Source organism: Alosa pseudoharengus, unplaced genomic scaffold (genome assembly GCF_046254945.1).
Source record: "Alosa pseudoharengus isolate Yale_2024_CS ecotype anadromous, Long Island Sound unplaced genomic scaffold, YU_APseudo_1.1 YU_APseudo_1.1_scf_4, whole genome shotgun sequence".
Taxonomy (NCBI): domain Eukaryota; kingdom Metazoa; phylum Chordata; class Actinopteri; order Clupeiformes; family Clupeidae; genus Alosa; species Alosa pseudoharengus.
In genome coordinates this window covers 39,806,142-39,819,276 of record NW_027468774.1, presented here as the reverse complement: position 1 = coordinate 39,819,276, position 13,135 = coordinate 39,806,142, and the positions used below count along the sequence as shown (strand labels likewise).

Genomic DNA, 13,135 nt, shown 5'->3' with positions numbered 1-13,135 from the left:
ACAATAAGCAGCAGAATTCTCACCGAATGATTCCTTGGTGAAAGAAAAGCATCGCTGACGTCATAGCAACCTATCAAAAATTATTTGGTGGAGGTGTAAGGGTTTATTTTAGCACAGCGCTCAGGTATGAAGTTACTGTGATAGTGATAGGGGGAAGAGGCAGGGTCAGGGTACACACTGTTTCATGGACACACAAACACAGACACACAGACACACTCACACGCGCACACACACACACACACACACACACACATACACACACACACACACTCAGTGCTGCTCCATCACTCCGCCCTGAGGTAAGACGCTATGGAAAAATCCTCCCCAAATGTCATGGGTGTGATCATCCACCATCATAACCTCCCAAATACACCCAGATGTGTCGTTTCCATGAACACAGCTAATTCAGCTCTACTTACTCCCACCCCACCCCACCCCACGCACCCACACACAAGTGCATAAACACATATGCATCTATACTATCAATCAGCCATACGCACATACGCAAACATTAACAGACTACAGACACATAACTGTGCACACACATACACACTCCTACTCATATTAAACATGGTTACTTATAGATTCACATAAATACCTAATCAAACAGGCAATCCCACATTATTATTTCTTCTCTCTCTCTCTTTCTACCTCCCCTCCCTCTGTTCTCTGTGGTGTTGGTTTACTTCTGACCTGTGAGATGGAGTTTTATGAGGCGATGCTAACAGGATCCTGTGTCCGGGGTCCTTTCCCTCGTCGTTCCCTCTCTCCCTTTGGGGGCCCCTGAACCCAGCACGAGGTCAGAAACCGGAGATGAAGATTAGATGGCCGCTGCCGTCGCGGGGGGTGGGGGGGGGGTAGAGTATGTGCCATGGCTCACACGCACGGACGTATGCTCGGCCCGGCCGGATGGACGGACGTTCTGTGCCTTCAGCACTCTCTCGGCCGGACAGGAATAGCCTCCGCCAAACTCCTCTGGAGACATAAATGATTGCGCTTTAAAGATACACGGCACACTTACAGCCTGAGACTCCCACACGCCACATACACAAACACACACACACACACACACACACACACACACACACACACACACACACACACACACACACATACACACACACACACACACACACACACACACACACACACACACACACACACACATACACACACACACACACACACACACACATACACACACACACACACACACACATACACACCTTTTTGGAGACCTGCTGGTCCGTTCACCTCATTCACCTTTTTCTCTTCATCTCCCTGGCACATAAACGTTATTGTGACCATGGAGATTCAGGCCCATGAATGAGGCCAGAGTATCCACTAGTTTCCACGGGGTGCAGCTGTACAGAAGAAAATGGGTAAAACTTCCGGTCACTTTTCAAAAACATAACTTTTCACAACATGAAAAGAATGGAAATCCATGGAAATATTGCTATTCTCAAATTTACACAAATTATGTTTAAACAACTAGTTGCATCAGCCTGAAATTGTTTTTGTCTCCAGTTTTTCATCCAAAGTAAAATTGCTACACTGCAAGCTGTGGGTTTTACTATGGTGCCATGGTTATATTTACTGAGTAAGAACTTATTTCAGGGAAGGTGAGATCTGAACTTTTGACAAGGACATGCTATAAACAAACACAGGTTTATTTCAGTATGAGCCTGTTGGTTTTTACTCCATGTTTCAATCAACAAGAGTGCGCTAAAGTGCAGATATTTACTGCTGAGAGCAGAGTTCTGGTGTCTGGCAGAGTCTGGTAATCTGTTTACACATGGTTTGGTTGGCCTCATATGCAGGACAATTAAACAATCTTGAGTAAACAGGGAAATCAGGGCACAAAACCAAGAGCCAAAGAGTTGCGCTCGTTAGATTCATGCTTTTCTTGATTACGATGGTCTGACCCCAAAGATCTAGCACCATTTCAATTCCAATTCCCATGTCCTGCTACAAATACTATGTTCTCCTACCACATTCTAGACTGATGAAATGAACAAATTAAAACTAATGACAAACAGCAGCAGAAAAGAAACAATTCTAGAATATTGGTCTAATACAGAGATAAAACACTGGTTGTTGAATGCGCAATATATGGCTAATTTGGAATACTCAACAACCAGATAATTGGGCGAAGCCCCAAACTGTGTCAGCCTGGGGATACGAAGTGGTAGAATTGAACAAGCTCCTTAAACACCAATAACACATGTGTTTGTAAAATGTTGTTTATTTGTTTTGATTTTTATTTATATGGGCCCATCTTCTCTTTTTTCTTTTATTTTACTTGTATTAAGTGGTGTACAACTGTTTTCCTTGGTTTTGACTTTTGCTTTTACTGACGGTCAGTGTTTGTGTGTTAGTGTAGTTTTGTTTATGTTGTGAAACTTGCAATAAAAAGTTAATCACAAAAAAAAATAATGACAAAATGCTTGTGTAGATAATAACTGATTGCATAGAGTTGAAGTAAATTGTTCATCATTATTAGAGCCAAATCATCATCAACTGGGAATTAACAAGTAGACAAATTAATTTTTATATGATTTTATTTTATATCATTGGTATACATTATATAATTTTAACATCTGGTCCTGTATTTGATCAATTGTGGAAATGTCAAACCATCAGACCGTAATTCTCATTTGACAAAAACCTGCCCCTGGAAATTCTATGCATACCCACACGCATGTGCACACACACACACACACACACACACACACACACACACACACTAAGATGCACACACACCCATCACCTCTCCACCTAACATTACTGAAAGCACACTGAAAACATTTAGATACTCAAGCTGATATTATCACAACACACACTTCTACTGATGACTATAACCCCAAACAATGTGCTTTAGCCTACAGATGAATTATATCAACACAGAGCCTCCATCTCTCATCTCTCTCTCCCTCTCTCTCATACACACAGACGCACACACAGAAATACACACGCACACACGCACGCACGCACACACACACACACACACACACACACAAATGGACATGGCAAATGGACATGGATCTTCACAATTATGTAAACAACTTGATTTAGAAAACTTACAAGAAGATTTAGAAGCATGAGTTAAATATCCACTAAAACAAAAAGGTTGTCAAAAGATCTGTGTAAAATGTTTATAAGGCAATTAATTGTAGACATATAGTACTGTAAAACAATACTTTGCAGGTATACTTCCACGCATCTCATCTCATGGGGAGAATTCACCTCACCTCTTCCTCAATAAAAAGGAAATGGAGAAAATTTCACACACATACACACACTCACACACATACACAAACACCACCAGATGTCTTGTCAGCCACGAAAGCATGTAGGTTATGGGGAGTGGGAGCGCCTCAGAGATCGGCTTCCTCAGCGATGAAGCTATCCTGGCCACTCTTGAAAGACATAGCCATTATGGTTGTGTTAAGATTACAGTCTGCGGGTGATTTAAGGAAGGCCTGGAGGGAATTGCTGTGTTCCTCTCAGGGAGTGTGTGTGTGTGTGTGTGTTTGGAGGGGGGGCTTCCAGGGACTTGAAAGATGCATGTGGGGCAGAGGGCCAAGACTCAGAAAAGATATCTCAACTGTGGAGCAGACGAAAGAGTGTGTCTGTGTGTGTCACTGTGTGTGTGTGTGTGTGTGCGTGTGTGTGTGTGTTTTTGATACTGTGTGTGAGTGTACATACATGCACCCAAAGCCTGCACAAAAAGTCCAGAGAACCATCTTCAGCAACACACATAGAGAGAGAGAGAGAGAGAGAGATAGAGAATAGTTTTGGACAGAGGAGAGCCAAGGCATGTATTATAGTTATCTACTTTCATTATTCATATACTGTCCAGACAACCTAATCCAGGCTCTTACAGTGATTGAGGATGGGGCCGATTCTCTGATCCCAGAAAACCCAAAAACGAGGCCTAAAACCCTAGTGTATATCCACAGCAACAGTCACTCAAAGGACAATTTACTGTAATAAAAGACTACAGATAAGCCAAAATGCTGACACGACAGGCTCCCAGAATGCATTGCTACATGATGGTAAAGGAAGGGTCTCCTCTCTCTCCTCCCCCAGACTCCTCCACCCCTACCTTTGCCAGAAGATTTACACCCCTCTGTCAGATAAATCTGTTGGATTCTGAGATGATAATTAGGTCACTGCCACAAATCTCAGACATCATTTTTGGGGACTGCATTTCTAGTGCCATACATTTTTACAGTCATCCTATGACCCATAAATGAACCAGGATGTACGTCAGCACTTTGACACTATCAGAGCTTCAGAATCACTCTTCCATTTGTGGACATATGTGGTCACAGATTTCCATCATGGGCGTAGATTTAGGGTGGGACGCTCATGACTAGTCCTAACCAATATTTTAAGATGACAAAATTGTCCCCACCGATATTTTAGCGTGTAGTCAAGCGAGCAGGTGTGTCAACGACAACAGTAGGCTAAAAAATCAAGGGAAAAAATATATTCACATATATGCAGCTACATCCAGCTTATATTTAAATAGATGGCTACAATATATTTAATACATATATAGTACAAGAATGTATATATGCAAGTATATGTGGGACCCAGCAATGTAACATATATGTGGATATCGTACATGAACATATATGGTGAATATATTCAATTAACTTATTTGCACACAGGCAGTGATGGGTGGGGTTTACAAAAAACCTTCAACTTCAAAATACGTCACTACCAACGTACTCTAAGGTCGTTGGAATAACGGTTAAAATGTTTGCAGCTTTTTCACTACATAAGCATAACCAGAGACGGTTGATAAGGATCTTTGGCATAACTAACAGCTACTACTAGTCCAAATGCAAAATGTTTGCTCTAAGTGGATTGGCGGGGAGTATGAGGGCAAAACCAGTATTTTGCCAACTGACTGCATTAGTAGACCTAAGTTAACGTTAATGAGGAAGACTTTTTCAACGGCTCTGGATGGGACAACATCTTGCTAGAAACAAACGTTATGTGGTGGAGGGGAGGAAGGCTCTTGGCCGGTTTTCGAGGCCATGGTGGTCAAAATTGCTGGTAAGTAGATCTTCATTGTATGCTGAATTGCTTTCATATAACATTTGCAGAAGTTAATGTCCGAATTAACAATGGTATTATTGGTGGAAGCTGGAAGCTAACCTTTGCTACTTTCTGTAACATTAACGTTAGCATAAATTAGCCAGCGCTAGCTTTATTTTTTTACACCTGAAAGGGGTTTGAAAAATAAATTCACTGAGAAACGTTTGGACAATTAATGAAAACGACTTGTAATGACAGTGAAATACCAATTTAACCTGTCTCCCGGTCATATTTGGTAGTATATTTGCCTCTGGCATGTAGATTGATAGCTAGGCATAAATAGAAGCTAACTTATGATTTGTCATGCAAGACAGAAAATGTAATGGTTAACATTAGCTACTAGCCTAAGGTGTAGCTTCTAGACATTCTATGCACTGTGGTTTAGCTAGCTAGCTGCTATTGTTGCATCATGGACAACACTTAGAGCTAACATTAGCTCTTTTTTTTAGATAGGATGTAATGTGGTATGTGTGGGAGAGTATTAGAATGGACGTGTAGAAATTGAAGACACAAGTACTGTGCTTAATTTCATGGAAATGGTATTGCAAGTAATGTGTTTTGTTTTTGTGCACTATCAAACTACTTTGTCATGCTTTGTTCACTGACATTCTTGCAAAACCATTCATACCCATGCTAAATTATGGAAATGTAAAAGTTGAATTGTATTGAAAAGGACCATGTATGGTCATATAGTATATTTGAGCACTGAAACCCCCTTTTTTTTTTACATTTTCGAGAGAGAGGCAACACTCGAAAGCTACATCAAGGACACCGGAGGAAGGACCAGAAGACCTGAGACCAAGACGACCCAAGCCCAACCAGTAGCAGCTAGTATGCTTCACTGACAAATGTTGATGTTGATGCTTCATCATCACATAGACCAAAGGTAAGCAAAAAATAATGTTTACTTATGAATATAACTTTTTTGTTAAAGGTCTATTTTCGAATGCAGAACATAACCTTTTGTTTCTGAGAATTTATACATTTGTTTGAGTAGTTTTGATCTTTTGAATGACAAGAAATTAGCTTCAAGCTACTGGGGACACAAAGTGAACTGAAATACCTTTCCAACCGTATCTTTCTATGATGGTTGGTACAGCTTCCCTACAGTCTCAGATAGCAGTCTCGGATGGGAGACACTTCATGAGTGGGAATATCCCAGGACATTACATATTACGCGAGTATACCCTTTACCAACGCCACTCTCATTCATGCTGTATATTCTGTTCACTTGCAGGTTTCAGAGAAGGCTGGTAGAGCTCTCTATGAGTGTGAGCTGTGGGAGATAACCCAGAACTGACAACCACCTAAAGAAGAGGTGGCGATAATGACTCTCCAAGAGGAGGTTGTGAGTCTGAAGGCTTTTATTCAACAAGGTTTGTAGAGTGTTTTCATACAGATGTGAACTTTTACATTAAAATGTACATGTTTAACTTTAATGAAATAGCAGCTTCTTGGTTGTACAAGTTTAGTAAAAATTTGAGGATGAAACTAACTTTTCCTTTCAGTGTGTATCTGTGTGCTTCTCTCTTCTGTGTATATGATATATTAGTTGTGTTGTCTCATTTAAAAGTGTTAGGCTGTCTGTGTGGACTGCTTCACATTTTTTCGCCTCACCATCATAGATCTTTTCTGTGTTAGTAAACTGTAACTATTTGAGGTCCTAATTGATTGTGCTATTTTTAGGAGGCACTTAGAGGGAATGCCTGGACCCTGAGAGGACTAAGACGATAATTGGTGAGTTTATTTTATTTGTATGTCTTTCTCTCCAAATCACTTTGTATTTATCTCCAATTATCGTGATAACACAACAGTGTTTCTGCACTTTAGCATCTGTATTTGTGTCACTAATATTTTGCATGTTCTATTTGTATATGTTCTGTCTTATTCAGAGGCCACCCTGAAGCAGTTCCCAGGCCAGACACTCACTCCAGATTGCTGGGCCAGGCAATAAATGCCAAAGTGACAGAACTGAGGTTCCATCACAAAAACAAAGATTTTCAATAAAATAGAATAAAAGATAACAGAAGTGTTGTGTGTTTCTTCCTCTTTATACTGATACTATGGTTCATTTTAAGTAAACACAATAGTGAAATATTTATTGATCAATGCGGAAAATATCAAACCATAGTAGAATATGAACTATATTAGAGAAATATATGTCTGAAATATATAGATCATGTGATCAGAATCTTCATTAAGGGTCATGTGATCATGCTTCTTACTGCCATATATTTAAATATATTTAATTATATGCATAAAATATAAGAAAGTGGCCAATATTGAATATTTACTTATATTTTGAAATATATTGATACATACATGTAAATATATGTATTTCACATAGATGTAAATATATTTATTTAACATAGATGTGCTTATACTGGAATATGTTCAAGCTGCATATATGTGAATATATAATTTTTCTGTATGGGTGTCTGTCAATACATAGGCCTACCACATGAAAGGCTAGAGTGAAACATTTTGATTTTCCCTTCAGCATACATACAAACCCCTTTTTGTGGTGTGTAGATCAGCTATGCCACCCAAGAAGAAGAAAGGGGACGAAAATACGAAGCTTTTTCATAAAGCAGAGTGTAAGTAAGCAAAATAACTAGCCACACAAGCTAGCAGTGGTAGTGACCAGGCTTTCAAATTATGCAGATTCTATTATGTGGAAAAATAGTATTAACTGGTGATAGCATATGTTACCCAGGATATTGTTAAAGATAAACCTAGCTTCTGTAATCTTTCAACCAAGGTCAGGAGTATTGATTAGGGCTGTGCAGCACTGTTGCATATATGTCGCGCTATCACAATAGATGCTATTACCAAGTCACTGAATGTTAATTAGCCTACCTTAAGTTAGAATCTTGGAAGTCACAATAAACATTGGATCTGGACATTTTTCGTTTCTATTCTGTTTATGTTATGAATTTCTGAGTGTAGCCTACACAATGCAGAGAAATAAAAGGGAGACCCAAATTCGTTTGAAGGACTGTCATTGCATTGTTATGACACATGCTGTAAAAACGTGTTGGCAATGTAAATAAGTTAACACTGTTGGTTATTCAAATATAATGAATCATTATTTGATGAATAATATTAAAACTAGATGTACCGCAGAGCGGTACAAAATATGACCGCCGCCCAGTCCAGCACATTTTTTCCACAAAAAGAAATCACGCTGAAAGGCCTATATGATTCTAACTGTCTCACTAAATTGCATTATCCACACTCAATTCTCACTGGTATCTGCTAGACAACAAGTACCAAAACATGATTAGTTCATAGATTTCACATGTAAAATTCATTTTATACAACCCCACCTCCATCTTGCCTGTTCATAATTATGAGAAATTCTTGATTGTTTGTGTGTTATGTGTGTGGGTGTTATGTTATGTGTGTGGGTGTGTGTGTGTGTGTGAGTGAGTGAGTGTGTGTGTGTGTGTGTGTGTGTGTGTGTGTGTGTGTGTGTGTGTGTGTGTGTGTGTGTGCGTGCCTGCGTATGTGCCTGTGCATGGAAGCGTACATATGTCTACTGTGTGAGTATGTGTCATACGCAGTGCCGGCCCAAGCCTTTTGGGGGCCCTAAGCAGAATTTGATTTGGGGGCCCCCTCCCACAACGCAGTCACCTGTGCTTGGCGATAATTGACAACTTCACACTATAATGTCATATTATAAATTAATACAGTGAGGTTATGTATTAATACAGCGACTGATTATGAACTACTGTCCCCCTGGACACAGATGCATAAGGACCCTCTCCCCCTACCCTGTTTGTGCAAATGTGGGTACAAACGGGTGGGTGTGTGTGTGTGTGTGTGTGTGTGTGTGGGGGGGGGGGGGGGTTAGATGTGATTTCCTGTATTCTGGTGCATTTTTGGGATGGTCAGCTGGAGAAGGGCAGTACCTAAATTTGTTCAGATTCATAGCCTTTTGCTTTTTGACTTATTGGTAGTGAATTCACACAACTACTTGGGGTTCAGGGTCCCTTGACCTCTTGGGCTCGGTAGGCTCATTCAGTAATCCATCCTTGCTCACATGCCAAAAATGTTTTGGGGCTCCAATCTAGACTTCTGGCCCCATGTGCTTGGTAAACCAATGTATTAATATAGTTGTTATTTACACCAACCCTGTCACCTTTTAATCTTAGAGGGTACTAAAATCACAGATTTATTTGAAACATTCATATTCAAAGTGAAGCACTAAGGGTGGTTTACTGAAGTTGAATTGACAAATAACAAAATACAACAGCATTTGTATTTGTTGTAAACAAGTACATCAGTTTAATGACTTGTTTTTCAACAGATTTGCTGAACAAATCCGCAAATGTGCATTAAATGAGCAATTTTCAACTACAAAATAAAAACAAAATAGACAAACATTAATAATCAAAAATAAAATGTCCCAAAAAATAGATAATTATTCCTACTTCGTTCCTGGTTTTTAGGCATCTGCAACTCTGCAGTGGACGAACCTGCAATGATTAAATAAATACATAAATAAATAAAAAAAAACGATGTTAAATGTGTCGTGTCATATTAACAGGCTATGTAACCATTTGCCATCAAGAAAACCTCACCTTCTGGTAGGTAGAGTTAGGTAGAGGTAGAGATGTGCTCCAAAGGACTTCAACAGTGTCTCTGAAAAAAAAAAATATTGCATAAGTGCATAGTTGATCGAGCAGAATGAGTTTATTTTGCTATCATTACTTCACTCAAATAACAAGCAATTCCACATATAACAATTCATATTCTATTGGCAAATGAGGCATAATCAAAAGAGTATACTTAATTGCAGTATGGTGAACGCTTAACATGGTGATCTACTGCAGCCTAAATATTAGGGTAGCACCGCTACATCACTTGCCACTATCTTAATCAAATGTAAGTTTATTTTCATCACAGAAGTCTCCCCACCCAACATGGTATATTTTCTCAAACACTACCATCTCTCTCCAAAGATCTTAGAGCAGAGCGCACTGCTGTTCCATCTTTGCCTATGAAGCTGGAACGTTACCGATGCCCAGAGTCGCGTTAGTCAGTGGGTTGGGTTGGGACTGGGAGCCTGGGCTTAGTCTGTTGTTGCTATCAGACTTACCACTATGTCACATATTATAGAGCAGTAATAAACTATCAACACTTTCAGGTACGAAATCAGAAACAATCCCTCTGTGGTAAATTTGCCTTCAGCTACGTTTTCATGTAGCTACTGTAGTGCTAATGTCCACTTCAGTCAGCTAGCTAACTTTAATTTACGACATAATAAGCCCACCTAGAGCAAGGGTACATGCTTGATTGAACATCCAAAACAATCCGAATATCCTTGACATCTGAAATACATCTAGATAAATATATATTAATGGGAGACATTTCTCTGTTGATGGCGGAGATTTAGCTCTGGTGATGGCTTATATTAGATCATGACAGCTAGCTAGCTACCTCAAGCACAAAACATACTGTAAATAATCATGCAAAACATACCTGTATCTTGCTCGTTTTTCTCCTCCTCTGTCATTTTCTTCGTTCTGTTTTCGGCACCAGAGAGATACGTCCTTTTTTGTGACTTGTCTTAACATTACCGTCTCTTCCGATTGTTGAACTTGATGCAGTGTCTGCACGAATTGTATATGCACCTGAGGTGTCTAGCACTTTATGCGCGTGACTCAAAGGCTGGCAGACACAGTAGCAGTAGGCAGGCATATTGATCATGAAATCATAATTTTCTTGATTTGAATGATAATTGTTTCATTTATTCATTCATTGATGTCACTTGTTTACGTTATTTATTATGTAAAAAAAAAAAAAAGAAACTCGATTGGGGGCCCCCTGGTGGCCAGGAGGCCCCAAGCAGCCGCTTAGTTCGCTTATGCCTCGGGCCGGCCCTGGTCATACGTATGATTACTGTGAATGTGTGTGTGTGTGTGTATCTGTTTGTGCACATGTGTGCACATGAACTGGGTTAACATGACCCCTGGAGGCAAATATACGGAAAAAATGGTCATCCTAGGCCCTACAGTTCTCAAGATATTCACAGAGAACTGTGTCTGGCCTACCCTCCTTTCGGGGGGTCCAGTCCAGCGGGGGGGCTACAGATCAAAACGAAAAATGACAGTTCCATGCTATCCATGTGGGGGTACATGCCCACCAAGTTTTGTGTACCCCGGTCTTTCAGTGTCCCAGGAATCCTTGTTGGTGTACGTCACTAAATGTACACATAAATTGTTTTATTGTAAGGCCCCCCATGAACGAAAGTACACAAAACTTGGCATGCATTCGGAGGGTGTCATAATGATCCTACACTTTCAATTTCGTGCCGTTTTGACCATGTCAGCCAGAGATATTGTGATGAAAACACCTAATTTTTTGCTTTTTAATTTTTAACTAGGTGGCGCTATACATGAAATAAGTGGTAATGGGATGGGTTGACATGGCCCCTTGAGATCAACATACAAAAAAAAGGTGGACCTCCTAGGCCCTACGGTTCTCGAGATATTCACAGAAAACTGTATCCGGCCACCTACAGGCCAGTTGGTGTATAGTAACATAAATTAATTTATTGTGTGGCCCCCCATGAACGGAATTCCACGAAACTTGGCGTGCATTCAGAGGGTGTCATAATGACCCTACACTTCCAATTTCGTGCAGTTTTGACTATGTTAGGTCACAGATACCTGCGATTACAACACCTCATTTTTACTTTTTTGTGTTTAACTAGGTGGCGCTATACATGAAATGAGTGGTTATGGAATAGTTGACATGGCCCCTTGAGATCAACATACAAAAAAAAATGGTCCTCCTAAACCTTACGGTTCTCGAGATATTCACAGAAAACTGTGTCTGCCCTACCCTCCTTTCGGGGGGTGCAGTCCAGCGGGGGGGCTACAGATCAAAACAAAAAACGATGGTTCCATGCTATCCATATGGGGTTACATGCCCACCAAGTTTCGTCTACCCCGGTCTTTCAGTGTCCCGGGAATCATTGACAGAAATTTGGACATGCGAAAAAGAAAAAAAAAAAAAAAAAAATCTGACTAAACCTATATGACCGCCGCTTCGCTGCGCGGCGGTCATAATAACACTATCATATAGGGAGGGAAAGTGAAAACCAGCGCCCCAAGTGGTTGCGTTCCTATCGAAGAGCAGCTCCAATAGACCTATTTTCAAAAAAATACTGTGAAGCCAAATCAGCGATCTTATCCACCAAAAATATTTTTCAGTGTCTATACAGTAATACTCTTCTAACTGTGAAAATGTCAGACACTATTTTGCCTTATTTAAAAAAATCGAAATTGCTCCTTTTGTTTCATAAACGAACTACAAAAAAGCCACGTGACTTTACCCTTCGACGTTACTCACGGTAGCATGGTTTGTTTATTAGCCTGGTTAGCATTGCCACTTAACACTTACTGCCAGCTCTTCATGTGAGTAGAAGCACAACACCAGTTATCCAGACATAAAGGTTATCACCACGCGGTTTACATCACCTTCCGTTATTACAAAAATATGTAAGCCAGTTAAGCAAATTGCCGTATTGATCAGTTAGAGATTAAGCGCCCAAACGTGTGACGTCACATGCAACTGTAGTTTGTTATCACCATGTTACGACAAAAACTCAAAACAATTCAACTGATCCTAAAAATAAGGTATGACCACTTGAAGCAATAGAGGTGACCCCAGTGCCTAACATTAGGCCTAGCATTAAATTAAGATCCCAATGTGAACCGAGATATATTTTTTCTAAAAAAAAATCCCATCCCCTCCGCTAAACTCTAGGAACGCAACCACTAAATGGCGATGAGATTACTTTCCCTCCCTATACAACATGGTAGGAGGGTTAAACTCGCTAGCCAAAGGATAGGCTACAAAATGAATGAACCACTTTGTATGCAGGGAAGACAGCATCAAATCACTACAGATGGATGGCAGGTTGAGGAAACAGCATCAGGGCTTCAGGTGAGGTTCTAATTATTAGCCTATGTCAAATTGTCAATTCAGTTGGAGTCAGCAGCATTGCTGT

General features: G+C 40.1%; 1 long non-coding RNA gene across 2 annotated transcripts; it reads left to right on the top strand.

Annotated features, from left to right (window-relative positions):
- Positions 1 to 4,872: 4,872 nt before the first annotated feature.
- Positions 4,873 to 7,141, top strand: LOC143103288 (uncharacterized). Of its 2 annotated transcripts, XR_012982766.1 has the most exons (5): positions 4,873 to 5,070; positions 5,850 to 5,998; positions 6,350 to 6,488; positions 6,799 to 6,849; positions 7,005 to 7,141. It is a non-coding gene; the product is annotated as an uncharacterized LOC143103288 (long non-coding RNA). The 2 variants fall into 2 exon arrangements; XR_012982765.1 differs by lacking the exon at positions 4,873 to 5,070 and having other exon boundaries at positions 5,477 to 5,998.
- The last annotated feature ends 5,994 nt before the right edge of the window (positions 7,142 to 13,135 follow it).